The sequence below is a fragment of the Musca autumnalis genome, unplaced genomic scaffold (assembly GCF_047663935.1).
Source record: "Musca autumnalis isolate F117 unplaced genomic scaffold, ASM4766393v1 scaffold_1, whole genome shotgun sequence".
Classification (NCBI taxonomy): domain Eukaryota; kingdom Metazoa; phylum Arthropoda; class Insecta; order Diptera; family Muscidae; genus Musca; species Musca autumnalis.
In genome coordinates this window covers 14,565,110-14,581,273 of record NW_027411644.1, presented here as the reverse complement: position 1 = coordinate 14,581,273, position 16,164 = coordinate 14,565,110, and the positions used below count along the sequence as shown (strand labels likewise).

At 34.0% G+C, this 16,164-nt stretch overlaps 1 long non-coding RNA gene across 1 annotated transcript in view; it reads left to right on the top strand.

The window, feature by feature from the left end:
* Positions 1–16,164, top strand: part of LOC141394002 (uncharacterized) — a 412,830-nt gene that overhangs the window by 222,193 nt on the left and 174,473 nt on the right. The window lies entirely within an intron of this gene.

Below are 16,164 nucleotides of genomic sequence, written 5' to 3'. Positions count from 1 at the left end.
TTTTTCACTCTGAATTGCCAGCATGAGGAGGAGATGCAGAACAAGGTGGCGGAGCATTATCTGTAACTGGAATTTTTCTTTTGCCCATAACAAATGGCTTTGACTCATAAGCTCACCTTTTGTTTAGCTCATCGGGTAATGAGAGCAACAACAACAACATGCATTGTTGTAAACAATAGAGTACATTTAAACTTTTGTTGGAGAACAAAGGTGAAAGGTTTTACAATTTTCAACTTACCTTCCTTCCCCCTCCATCAATGCTGTTGAAAGCACCCCTAACCTTTGAAGGGCACAAGGTAAATTAGAGCACAACAAGGCAAGGCAAGTCAGGTGTGCGTTTGTACATGACGAAAACAACAACTGCAGGAAATTTCAATTTAAACAAGTACAGTACTCTCCATGTGATAAGCAGATTTAAATGCCTATAACTCAGCCAAAGAAAGATCTGTCAGAAACAAATATTTGTTTGAGATAATTATCTGCTGTTGTTGTTTGTTAATGTCATTAGAGCAAATGTCATGCCCTGTCGTTTTTTCAGCGAAAGATGGAGGGATTAACGGGCTTTAAAAAATGACCCTTAAATAATTTGTAAACAATTGTTTGTAATTTTTTAATAAATGATGATATTTTGTTTTGACAAATCCTTTTGATGAATTGACTATGCGTTGGAAACTCCTTACGATGGAAACAACGATTACTCGATTTTTTTAAGTTTGTATTTATCACTAACAGCGATTTTAAGGAAGTTTAATTAAAACAAAATTTGTAAATCTCAAATATTTTTGAAATTTTCAGAGAAGCGGACCAATATAGTTCATCGCCCCTTTTTTTAGAAATATTACGATGCATAACATTTTCAGCAAATACAGTGCTGCTCAAAACATTTGCAATTCAGATGTCCATTTCACATTTAAGCTATTTTTAGAGACATTGGAAATTTTGAAATGTATATGTTTTTGTAATTAGATTCTTTATTGGCCCTATTTTCAAGATTTAAATATGATTATTCAGTTATGAACACTTACATATGTTACACAAATGTGTGAAATATTGGAGGAACACGTCTTTTGGCCTGCTCAAAACATTTGCAACTCCTTGGAACGAATATCTATCTGTTCATTTGTGACGAGTTTTTTGTATTGATTGGCATAAGATTGTTTTTAATCAGAACAAGTAAAAAAGTATCAGTCGGCTTAGTCGACAGAAATATACCCTCAGCCTATGTGAATTTAAACTTTCATCTACGTACAGATTGAATGTATTTGGGGTCTTTTCAGAATTTTATGGCCATTTTTGGACAATTGAGCTTGCAAAATAAAAAAAATTAGGAGGATTAGGATAAAAGTTCAAAAGTGTAGGGGAGGAGGTACTTAACGGAATTTATCAACTTGGTCCATTATGGAAGTGGATCTTATTTTGGGAGTCATATCTTTTCGATGGATATCGTGCCCATAAGTCATTTCAGTGGGTCATCGTATAACTTTTGGACCAATATGCCAGAAATCATGAACTTGTCTAAGGAAAACATAATATCGCCCTAAACAGAACCACAACGAACAACATCGGTATACATTTCCAAAGGATCTTCGAACATACCCTAACTGAACTTAGACGCAAATGTTGAACTTTTCTAATTTTAGTGACATTTTTTTAAATATTGCACAGTGGATCCACTTGTATGGAGAAAGTGGCCAAAAATATTTAGAGTGTAAAAATCAAGCCAACAGCTTTGTGCTGCTGCGAAGAGTGTTTTAAGAAACAACGAGCGTAACATTCTCCCTCCTTTCCCTCTGGAGGGGGTATACGGTAAGAATTGTTGTGTGCTGTTAATACAAAATGACATTAACAAAGGTCCCGATTATCTTAGGATGCAAAAATAGGCTTGGGGAAACAAAACAATCTCCAAAACAACATAAAATCCAACCAATTTAGCGGATTAAAAAAATCAACATTTTTGTCTGAATATTGGTAAAATGTTTAATATAGATCTTATAGCGTTCTTCGAGGAAGCTACGTACCGCCAACGTAAGACAAATTTGGAAGAAGATTTCTTCATCTTGCCACTGATGTCAATTATGTTAATGTACGTGGTTAGATAACAGAGTTATACGCTAATATATCCATAGAAACCATATTCTAGGGCAGCTTTAGTCAGCGACCCACAATTTATAGTCTGGCACTAGATGGCAGCTGATTTTAGTACTGAATAATCTTAAACTCATGACCTACTTTGGATAATTATTCCCGAGTGGGCACTGGTGGGCATCATGACTAAACCTTAGGTCAAATTTAAGTATATGATCGAATTGGCATTACGAAATACACTAAGAAAATATGCAGCTAACCAAAATTCCACAACACGCTAAAACACTATTTTTTAAAGAAAATTAAGCCATTACCTTCTCCTTCAAAATCCACCATAATATTTTGCTATACGTATTAGTTTCGCGATATTTTGAAAATTTGTGCGCTTAAAATATAGGTTGTACTCACAACAAAAAATATTAGTCAAATGTTCCGAATTTTGAAGCAATTCTTAAGAAGATCGCGTTCGAATGAAACAAAAACTAATATATTTTTAAAAAGGTCCATGTCATAGCTGTCAGAGTTGCCATATGTTATACCAAAATGTTGACATTATTTTTTTATTTTTGGCCAATGGGTCGGTCCACTGTTTATTGTGGGGAAGTACCGGAAGTTTGGACAAAATATGACGAAGGCCAAATTTTGGTCAAATCGGTTGATAAGTTAGAGATTTATCGTGATCTCAGACACTACATATGGTGCCATAGGAGTTTTTTATACCTATATTTTTAAATAAAATTATATAAAAAAATTTTTACACCTTTCGGGCTCTTTTCTCAATAAGTATGGACTTGCCCCTGAAAAAGCTTTAACTGTCGTAATTGAGGTAGCGAATACAAGTTGCTTCAACAAAAACCAAAGTGATCCGAGAGCAGGTCTTAAAGTAAATTTATCCAAAATGTGTGTGAGAGGTACCCGAACCTGACCAAATTATGGACCAAATCGGCCACTCCCATCAAGAGTTATCGTGCGTACAATTTTTCCGAACATTTTTGAACTTTTGTGAAAGAGGTACCTGAAGGAGTGGACCGATCGCCTTATCTTCGATCTTAAACTAAGTTTGGACAAAATATTACGAAGGACACATATTGGTCCGAATCGGCAGATCCGTTCGAGAGTTATCTTGCTTTCCAAACACTACACACAGTGTCATAGGGGTTTTTGTCCCTTTTAGGTTGTTTCCTCAGGAAGTATGGACTTCCACCTGATGACATTTGTACCGTCGTATAGGAGACAGTGAATACAAGTTATTACAACAAAGATCAAAGCTATTCCAGAGCAGCTCCTAAACTGAACTTTTCCGAAATTTTGTGTGGGAGGTACCCGAAAGAGTGGACCGATGGAGGCCGAATTGGAACCTCTTCTAAGTCTGGTAGAGATTTCACTAGGGTTATAGTGCGCACAAATTTTCCGAACATTTTCGAACTTTTGTGGAAGAGGTGCCGAATGGAGTGGACTATTTTCGAATTTAAACTAAGTGTGGACCAAATATTAGGAAAGCCAAATTTTGGACCGACTCGTTTGATCAATTCGAGAGTTATCTTGCGCTACAGCCAGTCAGACAGACGGACAGGCATGGCTCAATCAACTCCAAATTGTCTGAAACGGATTTCGTCCAAACATACTTGGGGTTTAAAACCATTATTTCCATGAGGGACATTTTGCCCCTATGAAAGGGTATATCAGCAAAAATTTCTTAAATCGTCTGTTCCATTTCAAAAAAACCAAAAAAAAAATTTTTCATACTACATCTATGATTTTTGGTACATAGATTAAGAAAAAAATCGTCATTCCAAATACCAACTTTAATCGTTGCGCGCAAAAGATATGACCATTTTAGTTATGTTAATTAAAAAAAATTCTAAAAAAATCGCGGCTTAATATAGTAACTGTTATATCCTATTATCGTTAGCTGAATTTGCACCCTTTGCGATGATGCAAAAAGAAAATCGAAAAGTTTCAATGGATTCGCGAAAAATTAAATTTGTTAAATAATTTCATGTATTTACAAACATATTTTTGAAATAATAGCGCTTATACTTACAAAAAAAAAAAAAAAAAATATATATATATATATATATATATATATATATATATATATATATATATATATATATAAGAAATTATAGCAGCATCCAGACATTGTGAGGAATAAAATGAAACCTAAGTCGTGAAGTTTGGAGCTTAGTATTCATTTTATTTGCAAAAAAACAAAGAAAATAAAATCATGTTATTCTAATTTTATTTTTTTATGGGTTTATAGGAAAGGTTGAAGAACAAATATTTGAGTTCTTCGTCATTTTCGTCCAAATTCCACGCAATAATGAAAATATTCCGTTGCAACAAATTTTTCGCTTAGAGTTTTCCTATTGGCGAATACTTTTAGAACATTATATTAAATCACAAGGAATTCCAATTGTGGCATAACATTAGAATAATGTTATATTGAATATTACAACATTTGAAACGCATATAAACCGCGTAATAGTGGAAATCACAAGATGCGCAACCGATTTTCCAAAACAGCGAATCAATCCTTCTTATTTGACACACTTTGTGAAATTCCTTTTGGCGACCACGATGTAGCATCAGTTGCATGTTAGGGAGCAAAAAACAGTAAAATGCCCATAATTTCCAAAAAGTACATTTGCATTTTATGCTCATCCGATTTCAATGATCACCATTAACAAATACATCATCCTATGTCATTTCAATGCGATCCATCAAGAACCATGGATGTAGCATCGCACTCAGTTTTTAGAAAAAATCTATTATATCTCCGGATTCGCGAACGTTTTTCAATATCTGTTTTCGCATATTTTAAATATGCGTTTCGCTCTATTTATCTAAGTAGTAATAACACATCTAAAACCCGTCTAAATACGCGATATTTTCAAAAACATTTTTTGCAGATTTTCGAAATTTGAGGGGTATCATATCCGCCGATCAAGTGGATGGATTTAGACGCGCAAAGGCTTGTTAGATTCAGAACGTAAAAAACTAAATTCATGCGGGTTTCCGCTGAAATCGAATGGCATTTGTAAATTTTGAATCCAAAAAACTGGTTTTTTAGACAAATTTACGCACAAAAATTTGGACTTTAAGCTGAGACTGTTGTGAACTTTGAAGGCTACTCGCCCGAGGCATTGGTTATATTAAAAATCCATACATTAGAAACTTCATCTCTGAAGTGTATTCTTTAACTTCTTCTTTGAACATTATACTCTACATTGTATTGTAAAGCCTCTAATTGAAAATTCACTTTGAAAAACTCGTTTCTTCAACGACTTTTTCCTCTTTTTTACATTAATATGACCACAGCTTCCGCTCAAATTATAATTTTAAGAAATCCATCGGTGAATCGTGCTAAAACAGCTTATTTTACCTAAATGCGTTCAAAAGTTACAGTATATTGCAACAATTCGCGAGGTACATTACCCCATACCTCAGTTTCAACATAAGTAAATTTTCTACAAAAAGACCGATATACCCTTGTTAGCATTAATCCTGAGGGTATAAAAAGGAGGCAAAAATTTCTCATGAGGAGTACATTTTATCCCACCAATGTTTACTTTTGACAGACAAGTATGCCGAAAACAAGACATGACCAAATGTTTAAGAAAAACTTAAACTATGACCCCGAAATTTATATCAAAGCGTTGCAAAAATCTTAACTTTTGAAAATTGTGGATCCAATGAATTTCAAAGATAAGCATAGGAACAGTGCAATAACTAAAGTTGAACTAAAAAGAAGTACTAAAATCGCCATTAGATGGAAAGGAGGTTTATGGACAACTACATCTCCTGCAGATGATGATCAAATAATAATACGAACTATTAAGCAGATCTATCAGAGGTCATTAATAGATGTTAAAATAAGTCTTGAAACAGATAAATCTATACAAACACCTCCCATACATACTATGAATACCGGTATATCTAACTAAGAAATTTTTAGGTAAACAGTAATTTCGAGAAAGAATGCAATTTTTCACAGAAATTTTGCAAGAAATGTTTGGAATTGTTTTTTTGGAGTAGTGAAACCGAGTACTTTCTCATCGATTTAAATCAATCATTAAGTTATATGCCTTGAAAGGAATAATAATAGAATTTATTTCGCCTTCGTCTGCTTTTCTTTTTCATTTGCATTATTGATCATTAAGCTCGATACCAACGAGAAATTAATCAAAAATTAATATTAAGAAATGATCTTCTCCCTAAACAGGCAAAATTTTCAAATAAATAAAAACGCTGTTAGCGTTCAGAGCCACGCACATTACTTTTAAAGGCAGCGCTAAGCGTTTGTCATGAAAGCACAACTAAATGGGCAAATACCCATTGTTGTTGTAAAAAAAAACAAAAAATACATTTAAGAGTTCGATGACAGCGAAGTTGGTCGGTCCACAGCCGATATGTCAGAAGAGCCTCCGCCAAAGGCGAAACATGCATGTCATGTGGTGGTTGTGTGGGCAGGAATCGTCGGCTTTCCTTTTTCACTTGCATCATTAATCATTAAGCTCGATTCCAACGATCAATTAATAATAAAAAAACAATAAAAAATAATTTAAAAAATTAAGTTTATTTTTTTTTGTTTAGAAATGCACTTAAAACTAGAAAATAATTTGTCGCCTAGCCTCTTTCTCATGATGGAATCTCTCAATTAAAACGCTTGCCGTTTAATTTGGCCATCATTTATAATTTAAATGCAAGCGTTTTATTTGAGAGATTCCATCATGAGCAAGAATATATTTACTGAGGATAAGCGATAAATTATTTTTTAGTTTTAAGTACATTTATAAATAAAACACTGAAACTTATGGCCTGTTTCAGTAAGACGATTCGAATTCAAATTCGTTCGAATTACTACCAAACTCCAATTTACAGCCAATTCGGCCTAAAAATAAAGATAAAATCCTCATAATACTTGAAATCGGGTGGTACCGCTATAAGGGGGCTATACCAAAGCCTGGACCTATGTTCACAATTTTTGGTGGGGAAATGTCTGTATCATTGGAAATCCCAAATGCCAAATGACAGCTAATTCGGGCAAAAATGAAGACAAAATCCTCAAAATACCTGAAATCGGGTGGTACCGCTATATGGGGGCCCATATTAATGTATTGTCATGTAAATCTGAAAATTGTGCAAAGTTTCAGTTCGATTGGTCAACTGCAACAGTGTTAAAAATGAGTTACCAGATTTGAACTAAACGGACACCAAAGCAAGTTAAATAAAACACTGTAAAAAATAATTTCTTCAGATTTTGACTGAAAATTTCTCAGTTGCAAATGTTTTGAGCAACCAACTAATGCCATCTTAATTCTCATCGAGTTTACTGAATGAGCTTTGAACTTTAAATTTGTAATATCACAAACAAATTGCAAAAAAAAAAAAAAAAAAAAAAAAAAAAAAGCATCCCAAATCTACTCAAATTATATTTTACTAAATTTATCTAATTAAATTTGCGGCTGACTCTTGAATGTTTTAGAGCAATGTTGGGGAGTAGCAATAGTTTCTAACCAATCCCAAAGATCATTGGCCTAACCAACCAACCAACTAACGGACGACAATAAGTTATGCAAAAGCATAACCCATGGATGGAATTAATTTCATTAAAATAATCACCATTCTCAGTTTTGTAATGAAATGAAATCTGTTTGTTGCAAATTATATATGCGAATATGCAATGGGAGTAGTAATCACACATACGCACACACACCAACACTCACATCTTAATGCAATGCAAATATTTTAATGTTTCAACTAGAAATAAATTTAATTAGCTTCACAGAAAAGTTGGGGACCATCAACAACATTGTGGAATACATATTCCGAGTAAACATGGGACTACCAATGACCCGGTATGGGATAATACTGCCTTCCCAGGGTGCCTCCTACGTTCTGAGTTCAACAACTTCCTGTGTTTATATATGTGTGCAATTCTAAAATGGCGGACATTTTGCATTTTGTTTGTTTACTTTGCAATGGTAATTATGTAGTTAAAACATATTGAAATTTTATGCATAATATATAATTGTAGTTAATAGGCACATTCATACATATGTATGTACGTATTTATGGATGTATTGAAGCTTACATTTGTTTACAATTTCTCTTAAATTTAAGGGTAAACTTGTCTGCCAAAAAGTTTTCTCCCCAGTTGAAGAATTCAGTAACTTTTTCGGGTTATTAACAATCCTTTTTATACATATAGACTTGTCTATAACTATTGACCAAGTCAGAGAAAGATACAAATTTGTGCAAATGATCATTTGCTGATCATTCGTTACAAGATTTATTTCTGACCCACAAAGAATATTGTTCTGAAATTTTAAAAACTAACAACACTTCTCTTTCTCTTAGAGTCGAAATTACCATATGTATTCTGAATATTGTGTAAAGAAAAAAATTGCTTATATAAAAAAGAATTATCAGCATATTTGACAATACCACAATAACAAATATACAAAGTTTCGATTTTTTCAGTCATATCATTTCTTGAAGGTGCCCTCCTTGCAGAAAGAATATTTGTTATTTTAGTCTTTTGTTTGGTGAAGGAAATATTAAACACAAATAAGCATCCGATTTTGAACTAAAAAGTCATTTTCTTTAAAGAAATATTTTCCATGTGTTCTAAAAATGTACAGACGTGTCGTGATCAACATTTTTGTTAAATATAGCCGTAATACGTTTTACCCACATGCAGAGAAAAAATATTTTTTGCTTTTTGTTGTTCCAACCAATATCTATTTTTGTTCCAACAATTCATTTGTTTTCTTCAAACATTGCAATTGCAAATCAAAAATGCATAGCAACATACGAAACAAAAAACAACTTTCAAAACTCCTCAATATTGTAAAAATCATCAATTTTTACAAAAACTATGTAAGCCCAGAAAACCTGTTACTGAAATGTTTGATTTGATCGTATATAATTCTCATATACACTTTCCACATAACTTTGATATAAATGTCACGTATAATAAATATTAAGGGCATTGAGAATCCCAACACATGGCCAGGTTTTGCCAGGTCTAACTAAAAAGACAAAAAATTGAATGAAGAAACATAACTACTCTATTGCACTCACCCTCCAAGCACTACCCCAACATAAGGAATACCATAAAACCACAACAAATATGAAAAGAATTACGGCCAAAAATACTTCTCAGATTGTCGTGTAACTCAGCTATCAAAACACAAAGAAGAATGAAAAAGAAAAAACAAATAAAAACAAGGATCTCATGGTGTACATACACAAAAAATAAACAAGGATAAAATAAACAAAGGTAAGAGGAACTCATACAAACAAAGCTCACCACGCCATCGAATACTGAGAGAAGAGAATAAAATTGTCGAAGAAAAAAAGTATAATATTGTCCAGCAGACAAAAACTATTGTTGGATGTGACAACAAGTATTGTTGGATATGAGAAAAACAATTGTTGTAATTAACGAAAAAACCATAAGTCCACCGCTATTAATTTTTGCCTCAAAACAGGCCAAATTACATATAGTGCAACGCAATATCTGCATTTTGATGTTAATATTGGTATATAGTTGGCTAGAGATTCATACGATCGCTATATTCATCGTTAACACAGATCGGTCCTTATGACATCAAAAAACTTTATTTTCATTACGATAGTCACTGCGATAGTTTCCTCTTCCAGGTTAGAACCTAGTCCACGTTAGTCTACTTTGTGCTCTAAATGTCACGATCAGAAATGTGCTTTATTGAACACGGTGTGCCTTAACAAATTTAAATGGAAGGTGCTTACACCTCGGAAGTTTTTGCTGATTCTGAAACTACAATGCTCGTAGATGAGAAATATCAAGAAACAAAAAAAAAATCGCCGGAGGGATTTTAAAATAAATCGCGATTTAAGTTCACATGTTTAGGGGTTCTTAAGTTTTTCACGATTTTGCTTGGAAACCGCGAATTCTATGTAAGTGGGTCTAAAGAAAATGTTGTAGCAGAGAAAATTCTCCACAAGATTGGCCTTTATGATATATTCGTAGGTTTTACCGTTTTTGAGATATGGAAGTTCAAATTGGGACAATGCACTGACTGTATCGTCCCCTTATAAAACAATATTATGCACAGTGCCCCTTAACTAACTTTTAATGGAAACCGCTTACACATGGGATGTTTTTGCGGATTCTGAAACAGCAATGTTCATAGATAAGAAAAATAAAAAAAAAAACACAAAAAAATCGCCGGAGGGATTTTTAAATAAATCGCGATCGATTTTCTTGGAAACCGCAAGTCGTATCGAAATGAGTCGAAAGAAAATGTTGTAGCTGTGAATATTCTCCCCAAGATTGGCCTTTGTGAAATTTTCGTAAGTTTTACCGTTTTTGAGATATAGAGGTTCAATTCAAATTTTTAGGTTTTTATCTTAAATCTTCACGATTTTGCTTGAAAACCGCAAGTCATATCAAAATGGGACTAAAGAAAACGTTGAAGCTGTAAAAATTCTCTACAAGACTGGATGATTTATTTTTTCCTAGGTTATACCATTTTCAAGATATAAAAGTTTTATTTGGGAAATTGCACTAATGGCATTGTTTTATAAGGAGGCGATACTGTCAGTGCATTGTCTCAATTTGAACTTCTATATCTCAAAAACGGTATAACCTACGAAAATATCATGAAGGTCAATCTTGCGGAAAATTTTCACAGCTACAACATTTTGTTTAGGCCTATTTACATAGGACTCGCGGTTTCGAAGCAAAATCGTGAAAACGTAAAGAACCTCTATAAATGTGAACTTAAATCGCGATTTATTTGAAAATCCCTCCGGCGATTTTTTTTTTGTTTCTTGATATTTCTCATCTACGAGCATTGTAGTTTCAGAATCAGCAAAAACTGAAAGCACCTTCCATTTAAATTTGTTAAGGCACACCGTGTGAAGTAATGGTTTTAGCCCCACATATTTTTGGGTCAATTTGAAGTCCATCCGTTCAATGGTTATCTTTGTACATCGCAATATTTCTTCCAAATTTAAATCAAGTAAAAAGATTGACTACATTGGTCCACTTTTTTCGGAACATTCCCCACAAAAGCTCCAAATTTTTTATTATGAGCAGTTTGTTGGCTGTTCGCAAATCGTTTTGAAATTTGTATGGAAGGTAGACTTTGTTGTTGTGATAACAAAGATCTAATAGTTTTCATGAGCAAGTCCATTCTTTTCGAAATAGTGGATCAGAAGCTCAAAAACCCTGCCGGCATAAAATAAAAAAGAACTTTGAGCAAATCTTATTATTTTTAAATCGTATCATTTCCTCGAAACTAACATCAAGTTGCAAGAATGTCTATATCAGACAGGTAGACGAAGTCTTTAAATACCTCAAAATTGTAGGTACCCACTTCTATATTTGGCCCAGGTTTTGTGGACGCATTGTGCGTCGATATCATCAACTTAGGCTTGTAGCCGTTTACTGCCAATAACACAAAAATTAATTACAGACAAAAGCGGGCAGATTATTAAAGAGAGTCAAAAATATATGACACGTTTATCGGTGTTTTGAAAGTTTATGTCGGGAAGTACCCTAAATTGCGTGGGGGAAGTTCCCCCTGTTTGTACATTTTTGGAAATATTCGAGTAAGGATTAAATGGAATCCTTGAATAAAGGGGTCTTTTTTCATTTTTATATAATGCAAATAAATATTTAATTTCTTCGGTGACTTATAGTACAATTTAAAGGACAATATTGTTGTCTTTGACGCCACTTTGGCGTCCACAAGCCACTTTAGTGGGTCATAGTACAAATTTTGGATCAGTATGTCAGGAAACATGGACTTGTCCACGGAAAACATAATGTTGCTATTTTCTCAAGAAGTATGGAATTGCCTCTGAAAAAGGTCTTACCGTCGTAAAGCAGGCAGCGAATGCAAGTTGATTCAACAAAAATCAAAGCGTTTCGAGAGCGGGTCTTAAAGGGAATTTATTCGAAATTTTCTGTGGGTGGCACCCGAAGGAGTGGACAAATATAGGTTATTCTCAAACTTGATCTATATCTGGTTGACATATTAGGAAGTGTAAAGTGTGGACCAAATCCATTCAAGAGTTATCGTGTGCACAATTTTTCCGAACATTTTTGAACTTTTATTTGGGAGGTACCTGAAGCAGCGGACCGATATGGCTTATCATCGAACTTAAATTAATTTTGGACGAGATATTACGAAGGCCAAATTTTGGACTGAATCGGCAGATCCGTTCGAGAGTTATCTTGCACTCCAACCACTGCACACGGTTTCGTGGGGGTTTTTTGCAGCTTTCAGGCTATTTTCTCAGGAAGTATTCACTTGCCTCTGATGAAACTTATACCATCGTATGGGGGGCGGTGAATACAAGTTGTTACAACAAAAATCAAGTCGATTCGAGAGCAGTTCCTAAACTGAACTTTTATGAAATTTTGTGGGGGAGGTACCCGAAGGAGTGGGCCGATATTGGAACCTCGTCTAAGTTTGGTAGATATTTTACGATGTGCAAAGTATGGACCAAATAGGTTACTCCCTTTAAGAGTTATGGTGCGCACAAATTTTCCGAACATTTTCGAACTTTTGTGGGGGAGGTACCGGAAAGAGTGGACCGATATAACCCATCTTCGAAATTAAACTAAGTTTGGACAAAATATTACGAAAGCCAAATTTTGGACCGAATCGGTTAATCCTTTCGAGAGTTATCGTACGCTCCAGCCAGACAGACAGACGTTGCTAAATGGACTCAAAATTGTCGGAAACGGATTTCGTCCAAACATACTTGGGGTCTAAAATCATTATTTCGATGAGGAACATTTTGCCCCTCGTTAGTATAAAAGCTGAGGGTATAAAAAAGTTGCATTTTGTTGTATAGTGTAATTTATCTATTTGAATTCTACATATAACAAAAAATTTCGTCATCTGAAATACCCAAAGACGTAACCCTCAACATTATCTGTACCGAAATTTTTTTTGGGGGGGGGGGGGGGGGGTTTAAAATTCCTTTTGGGGTGAAAGCCCTTGATAATTATATAAAGAGCCTCAAAGGATACATCCGCCGTGCGTGAAATTTTATGTTATGACGTAATGAAGTTTTTGCTGGATACCCTATAAAGCATCAGAAATTAGCGTCATATTATTGCTAACTGTTGTTTTTGATTTTTTATGAGATCAGATGTCTGCATTAACATCAAATGAGGGTTATTTTGATAGAACATTTCGGCCTCTTAACTCGAGTCCTTCATGTTCTTTTCGCCCTTAGTTTCAATAATCGCAAAAAAGTACCATAAAATGACATTTTTCAGCTTCGAAATCTTCTGCAAAAATGTCCCACAGAACATTTAGGTACGGTTCTTAAAGACATGAAATCGATATAATCTTGCTTTAGCGGTTCCTTTTCATTATTATCTGAACCTCGCTCAGATAACCCTATATCTATTAAATTCAATATATGGTAAAAACCAAAAATGTTTTACAACAGATGAATCCGAGTTTCACCAATTAGTGTATGATTTTTCGGTGTATCCACTGCATCCACCTAAAATTAATGCTGACATTTGTAAGCCGGAATTTCGGCGGTTTTTGATTTTTTTATAATCTGTACGCGCAACAAGATATATTCCAAACTCATAATAAGATTATAGAACTCCTGATTTTAGGTCGTTTAATGTATATCACATAAGTGTGTGCCATATCCATACTAGTACCCTAGTAATTGGAGTATAAAAGCCAAATTTTGTTGCGTTTAAAATTTACAAGTGTCAATCAATTTCCTTTGAACCCCGAGTAAATTAAGTTTTTTACGGGACGGATCTAATGAGCAAATCAGCAAAAATATATTTCGACAAATTCGCTTATTAAACCGAGAGTTTCTTTAAAAAAAATTAGATATATGGAATTCTTTATGCACGAGTAACATGGGTCTTTTACTCAAATAAGAATGTGCAATACTGAAACTGGATGCGCATCACAATCGTATGCACATTGCGCGATTTTTACCCACTTTAAGTTTTTTAGCATTGTGGCCGCTGTGCATGCATAGATATTGAAAGAGATTGATTCGATTTATCCAAAATCGGATGCGCATCAACCTACTTTAAATAATTCGCGAATAACGGGCTTTTTTAATTTTCTTATTTTTGAATGATTGCAAGTTGAATATTAATCTTAATTTCCTATCCTTATAAGTTATCACAGCAAGCAGGTAAGCTTTCGCGATTCTTTCTCGATGAAGTTTTATCAGCATATATTAATTATTGTTTGAGTTTTTAGCGAAATAGTTGTAGAACTAAAAAAATTTTTTTCTAATTTTCCTAATCGAACCAAAAAATATTTGGAATAATATTTTAAAAATAAGTTTTTGTCTCTTTTGTGTTGCTATAATATACAATTTATGAAGCCAACATTTATAATTTTGGCATCACATTTTTTACGCATTGTCTAGATTCTGTGCGTTATTTTAATTTGTTTTTTTTAGAGGTTTATACGGATTCTGAGGTAGTATAATTTAGATTTGCTCCCAAAATTTTTTTTATTTTTTTTATTTCCGCGAAAATAAAAACAAATATTAGAAATTATGGTGCATCTACGGATGAATATCAAATGCTGTTACTGATATATGCATACATTTTCTCAATACAATAAATAAGAAATTTTAAAATATTTTCGCGCATCGGCCAATTTTGAGAACGCGAAGAGATTTGAAACCAGAATTTTCTCCTTAACCTCTATTCCAAAAATCGTAGATGTTCTCGAAAAACAAATTTTTAATTTTTTTCAAATGGAATTGTAAAGGAGATTTGGTTTTTACCATATATGTAGGTGTTGTATCCAAATCTAAACCGTTTACAACATAATTTGGATAACTTATTTCTAGTGTAAATTTCGTCACATTTTCTAACTTTCAATAAAATTGGACAGAATTTGCATGTTTGGTGCGTGAAATACTTAAAATCGGGCGAAAATATATATGTGGGCCATATCCAAATCTGAACAGATTTTAAGTTTCCATTTCTCCATTCTGGACAGAATTTGCATGTTTGGTGCACCAAACTCCTTAAGTTGGGAAAACATATATGGGAGCTATATCCAAATCTGATCCGATTTGAATATAATTTGGCAAACTTATTTCTAGACCACATTCCGCCACACATTCCAAGTTTATTCAAAATTGGACATATGTATATAGCGTGTTTGGTGCATCAAATACAAGAAATCGGACGAAAAAATATATGGTGGCTATATCCAAATCTGAGCCGATTCTGACCAAAACAATTGCATTCTTTCTATGGTTAAGAAAGGATCTTCCCCAATTTGGACTGAATAGGACTAAAAATGTGACCTTTACATTGCGAACGGACGGACATACGGACATGTATAAATCGACTCAGAAAATGTTTCTAGGTATATCTTTAGAGGAACTAGGGGTCCAAATCGTTTCCTTTTGTATGTTACATACAAATGCGCAAAGACATAATAGCCCTTACCACATTGTAGGGTATAAAAACCCAAACGGCTACCATGTGCAGTGGCTGGTGCGCACGACAACTGTAGAACCGAATACTGGGTCTGTCCAAGCTTTTCATACCGTAATATTTTTTGGAGTCTTAGGTAAAGTTCGAAGATGGGGCTTGCATTTCCAAACCATTCAGCTCCTTCCCAATAAAAGTTCAAAAATATTCGCTAAAATGTTTAAACGGAGCAACCAATTTGGTCCAAAGTTAGTTTAAGTTCGAAAATGAGCAATATCGGTTAAGTGTATATCTCTTTCGGCCAAGCTGACTGATACTTTTTTACTTCTTCTCATGGAAATTCAGCACCGACAAATATATGTGTTGTGAAACCATTATTCCAAACTGTACACTGAAGAATCAAAAATATTTCCGATATGCAATTTGTAATCACAATGACGCACCGTAAAGTATGCAATATAAAAATATGGTGGGCATCCCTGCTTTAGAGCCCAAGTATGTTTGGACGAAATTCATTTCAGACAATTTGGAGTCGATGTGACAATATCCGTCCTTCCGTCTGTCTGTCCGGCTGGCTGATGCGCACTATAACTCTCGAACGGATCAACCGATTCGAACCAAAT